Raw genomic sequence first — 5,957 nt, forward strand, 5'->3', positions numbered from 1 at the left:
TTTTGAGCAGTGTATATATATATATATATATATATATATATATACATACTGTATATATATATATATATATATATATCTAGAAACCCCCCTAAAAATCCTGCGTTTGCCCCTGCTCTACTAGAATATAAGGAGGAAAAACAGCAAAGGGGCATAAATCAGGAATGAAAATATAGTGCTATGGATTGTTTGCGGGAGGGTAGCCCTAAATTGGTCATTTGCTTAAGGCCCAATGAAGTCTCAATCTACCCCTGCTTATCCCATCCTCTTCCTGTCCCCTTTCTTTTCTCTCTCTACACCTCCTCTCTTGGTTATCTCATTACTAGATCCTTCAGCATTAAGTGCCACATTTATGCTGATGATAGACAAATCTAATTATCCCATGACCTGTCCCCCTCCATTATTTCTCACATATCTACAACTGTCTCTGTTCCACCACATCATGGATGTTATAGTGCATTCTTAAACTATAAATGTCTCACTAAGCCTTTTGCCTCCCCCTCCAATCCCCCCCACCAGACCACTTTTTGGCCCATGTCTCCCTTTCAGTTGCTAACACAATCCTCTGTAATTTCTGCAAGTCTACTGCCTGGGTGTAATCCTTGACATGTCCCTCTACTTCACCTTCACACATTCATACTCCTCCCAATTTGGCCACTTTCAGTTCCGCAACATTTTCAGGATCAGTCCCTTTCTTACACTAGAGACTATCAAATGTCTTATTCATGGCCTTGGCATGTACTACCTGAATTACTGGCAGTCCTATTCTCTGGTCTTCCTGTCTCCTACTCTCCCTTTGTATTTGTATTGTCAATTCTGCTGCTTGTCTTATCTTCCTGTCTTGCAATCTGATTCAACCTTTCACCTCCTTTAACTACTAGCCTGGCTCCCCTAACATCCGACTTTAAAACAAAAGAAATACAAGACAGGTTTAACACCACTCTTCCAAGGAGTACTTACCTGGGAACCGACCTACCAGCTAAAGGCTACAGTGGAGGAAATCACACTCTAAGGAAGACTTCCTCCATTTCAAAGTTATGCTCTCCTCCTTCATTACTGCCCTTTCCCTTGCTAAACAACAATACTTCAAAATTCTCATCTCCTCCCAGTCTTCCAACCTCCGGTGGCTCTTTGCCACTGTCAACTCCCTCCTCTGCCACCCCCAACTCCTCTCCCCTCCTCACTGTCTGCTCTTGACTTTGACACTTATTTCACATCCAGGATTGACTCCATACGTCAGGACATCACATCCCACCATACCATCAGCAACCAGCCACCACCCATCCCTTACCAGCTCTCCCCTTCCCTCTCACCAACTCTGAAATCTTTCTCCCATGTATCTGATGAGGAAGTCATGGCTTTTATCCGTTCCTCCCCCACCACCTCCCCACTTGACTCTATCCCCTCCCGCCTCCTCCGCTACCTCTCTCTTTCTGCATGTTCCCATCTTGCCCTCCTTCTCGATCTCTCCCTCTCATCAGGCACTGTCCCCTCTGCCTTCAAGCATGCTCTTGTCTCCCCTATTCTTAAAAAACCTACATTTGATCCAAACATCCTCTCCAACTACCGACCGATGTCTCTCCTCCCTTTTGCCTCCAAACTCCTTGAGCATATTGTCTACAACCACCTTACTGTCTTGCTTCCCTCCCACTCACTGTTTGACCTATTCCAGTATGGTTTCTGTTCTCTCCCCGCCACTGAAACTGCCCTCACAAAAATCTGCAATGACCTCCATGCTGCCAAATCTAAGGGCCACTACTCTCTGCTTATTCTTCTTGACCTCTCTGCTGCTTTTGACACTGTGGACCACCTTCTTTTTATGCAAATCCTTTACTCCCTTGGTCTGGGTGTTACTGCCCTCTCCTGGCTGTCCTTCTACCTCTCTGATCATTCTTTATCTGTCTCCCCTCATGACTTCACCTCCCCCCCCACTTCCACTAACTGTAGGTGTCCCCCAAGGTTCTGTCCTTGATCCTCTCCTTTTCTCTCTCTACACGTCCTCTTTAGGTGAACTCAATAGCTCTTTTAACTTCCAATATCATCTCTATGCTGATGACACTCAAATCTACCTTTCCTCCCCTGACATTTTCCCTGCTCTCCTCACTCGTATCTCCAACTGTCTCTCTGCTATCTCTTCTTGGATGTCCCAGTGCTTTCTTAAACTCAACACTCAAAACTTAAGACTGAGCAGATCATCACCCCCCCTCCAGCACAACCTCACCTCCCACAATCTCATTATCATTATCTGTTGATGGCACGACTATCTCCTCTAGCCCCCAAGTGCGCTGTCTTGGAGTAAAACCAAACATTCAGCACCTCTCACAAACTTGTCATTTTCATCTCAAACATATTTCCAGTATTAGACCCTCTCACCCAGGATGCCATTAAGACCATTTTCCCCTCACTGGTCATTTCAAGACTGGACTACTGTAATTTCCTCATAACTGGTATCCCTGACAATTACCTCTCTCCACTCCAATCTATCTCAATGCTGCAGCCCGGGTCATCTTCCTCACCAAATGCACTATGTCCACCTTACTTCTCCTACAAGCCCTTCACTGGCTTCCCTTCCGTTTCATAATCCAATTCAAATCTTTCACACTCACTTACAAAGCCCTCACCCACTCCTCTCCCATTTACATCTCTGACCTTATCTCCCTTAAACTCCAACCTATCCTCTTTGCTTTGCTAATGCACGCCATCTCTCCTGCAGACTGATTACTTTCTGCCACTACTATCTTCAAGATTTCTCATGTGCTGCTCCCTTTCTCTGGAATTCCAACCTCTCCAACTCAGACTCTCCACCTCTCTTCAAATGGGCTCTCAAGACCCACTTCTTCACCAAACACAGTCTAATCTCATCCTAACCCTCTGTTCCACGCTTATTGTCTACCCCATCTGTGTCACCCCTGTCTGTCTGCCACTCCCCCTTAGAATGTAAGCTCTCATGAGCAGGACTCTCAACCCTCATGTGCTTATCCTTCGCTTACTTAAACCATCATTGATGGCACCTAGGGCCTAATTCAGACCTGATTGCAGCAGCCATTTTTTTCTCTAATGGGCAAAACCATGTGCAGTGCAGATGGGACAGATATAACATGTGCAGAGTGAGTTATATTTGGATGGGGTGTATTCATATTGAAATCTAGATTGCAGTGTAAAAATAAAGCAACCAGTATTTACCCTGCACAGAAACAAAATAACCCACCCAAATCTAACTCTATATGCACGTTATATCTGCCCCCCCCCCCCCCCCTGCAGTGCACATGGTTTTGCCCATTAGTGAAAAAAGTTGATGCTGCGATCAGATCTGAGGGGCTAATTCAAACCTGATCGATAGGGTGTTTTTTTTTTGCATCCCTGCGATCAGGTAATCACCGCCTACAGGGGGAGGGGGAAATCACTGTGCAGGGGTGTGATCGCATGTGCAGGAGAGCTGCACAAGCAGAAGTTTGCGCAGTCTCGGCACAGCCAAGGGCATACGCAGCCGCTGCGATGATCGGGACCGGAGCTGATGTCATGAATCCGCCCTCCAAACGCCTGGTCCCTCCTGCGTTTTTCTGGACACTCCTCAAAAATGGTCCATTTGCACCCACAAAGCCCTCTTCCTGTCAATCTCCTTGCGATCGCCGGTGCTATGGGATTTTTCTCACCATCCCGTTGCTGCCCGATGCTTTGCGTCACTGCGGACCGTCGCACCTGCGCATTGCAGTGCATACGCAGTTCAGACCTGATCGCCCACTGTGCAAAACGCACAGCAGTGATCAGGTCTGAATTGGCCCCTATACCCACATTTTTCTGCCACCCTGATACTTATGTAATGTTTATTTACCCTGTACTTGTCCTACATTGTCTTTAACTTTTAGTCACTATAGTCCTATTTTTCATTTATTTACTCTGTAATTGCGTGCTGTGGATCCCTTGTGGCGCTATATAAATAAAGGATAATAATATTAATAATATGGTTGCTTTTGGGGCTTTCATACAGAGGTTCTGCTTTATGCTCCTTTTCATTTGTTTCCCTATAGGAGGCTTGCTTGTGTAAAGAATGTGTTTTTATATGTGATGAATTCTTGTTTGTGGCATGGGATGTTCATTTGTATCCAGCGATATAAGACTTGTATGTAATGTCTACATGTATATTGTAATGGAGTCTGTGACACAACATGGTTGCCAGCCTGTCCTCTAAGAGAACCTATAGCTACATAGATATGGGAGTAGAGGACACTGATGTGTAGTGAGGAGTCAGAGGTTAGTTTATAGCCATTAGACTTATCTAAAAAGCTATAACCTACAGTAAGCCAGGCCAGGTCAAGAAATCAGGCCTCTTGAAACTTAAACGAAAGACAGCTGTTGAAAGTGAAACCAAAGTAAATCTGGTTTCTCACTGCCCAGGTACACAGCATTGAGAGAGTTAAGGAAGGGGTGGGGGCCGCAGCTATGAGGGGGTTATATCTGCCCCTCTCACACACACTGGGTTGTTCAGTCTGATAGAAGTGGCTACCAGTGCCTAGATGGATGTCTATTTTCTTTGTGAAGCTTCCGCATACAGATCCTAATGCACTAAGAGTAATTAGGTTCTGATATTCTTTATTCCCTTTTTGTTTATTGATACTGCTAGTAACCTGAATATCTTTTCTAAAATGCCTTATATTCTTTGCAATCTTCTTACCCTTGTAAACCCGAAGATATTTCTTAATTATAATAAAAATATAATTTGTTTCTGACTGCTGTGTTCTTGAACCCAAGTCAAGTGAATTACATGTTACCTATTTTTTCATGAGATATTGAGATTGGTGGTTACAGGTAAAGCTAAAGATGCCTGCAACGTTGAAAAGTTTTTGCTGGTTGCAGCGGAGATTCGCACGGCGCTGGCGCAACTCTCGGATTGGTGTATCCGGAGAGTGTGCGGCCACGGTCCGTGACAATGTTTTCATTGTGAGTGTTCATTTTTGTATTAAAAGCTTTTGTTTTTTGAACTATCTGCATTCCATTACCTTCTCTTACATGCATTTAATGGCAAGTTCTAAGAATGGAGAAGGAAAAATAAATTTGTAATGATTTCTGATATACAACATAGTACCTAATTCAGATCTGATCACTGGGCTGCGTTTTTTGGTGTCCTGCGATCAGATAGCTGCCGCCTACAGGGGGAATGTAGATTCACTGTGCAAGTGTGCGTTTCTAAGTGTAGCTCAGGACTTACTCTTCCAGTGCGATTGAATCCTGCTGATCGGAGCCGGAGCTGACGTCAAACACCCTTACTCAAAACGCTTGAGCCCATCTGCATTTTTCCAGACACTCCCTGACACTCCCACAAACGGCCTCTTCCTGTCAATCACATTGCGAACGCCTGTGCAAATGTATCCTTCGCACCATCCCATTGCCGACCACCGATGCCCTTGTAGCTGTCCGACGCGCGCGCATTGCGGATCAGACATATGCGCAGTTCGGATCTGATCAACCGTTGTGCAAAAATGCACAGCAGCAATCAGATCTGAATTAGGCCCATTGTTCTAGTAAGATTACCAAATGGGTGTTTTTGATGGTCTTGGCATATTGATCAAGAAGCTTTTCAGTACATTTCCATTTTACTTCTATTCACTTGGGTGATTTTAATGAAATTAAAACATTCTGCATTACTGTCTGCTGTATGTTTTACATATTTTCTGCTAAAAGGTGACGAACCACATGAAAAAAAATGAATACAGTAAAAGTAACCACCAGCTGGAACAAACATACTGTATATGGTAAAAAAAAAAAAGACAAAAGTTAAGTTTTTAATTCGGCTAAATGGGGAGATATAAATGACAAGCTGCTTGGTTGGTTGCTTTGGGCAACTTCACAACTGTTTCTCCAAGGCTTGATATCCCCCCAAAGGCTGCTCTCTTCTATTTTGCACTGTTTATTCTCCTTCCCTTGCCATACAGAATCCAAATGATGCAATCTCTTGAAGAGTA

This window comes from Pseudophryne corroboree, chromosome 4, assembly GCF_028390025.1.
Source record: "Pseudophryne corroboree isolate aPseCor3 chromosome 4, aPseCor3.hap2, whole genome shotgun sequence".
Taxonomy (NCBI): domain Eukaryota; kingdom Metazoa; phylum Chordata; class Amphibia; order Anura; family Myobatrachidae; genus Pseudophryne; species Pseudophryne corroboree.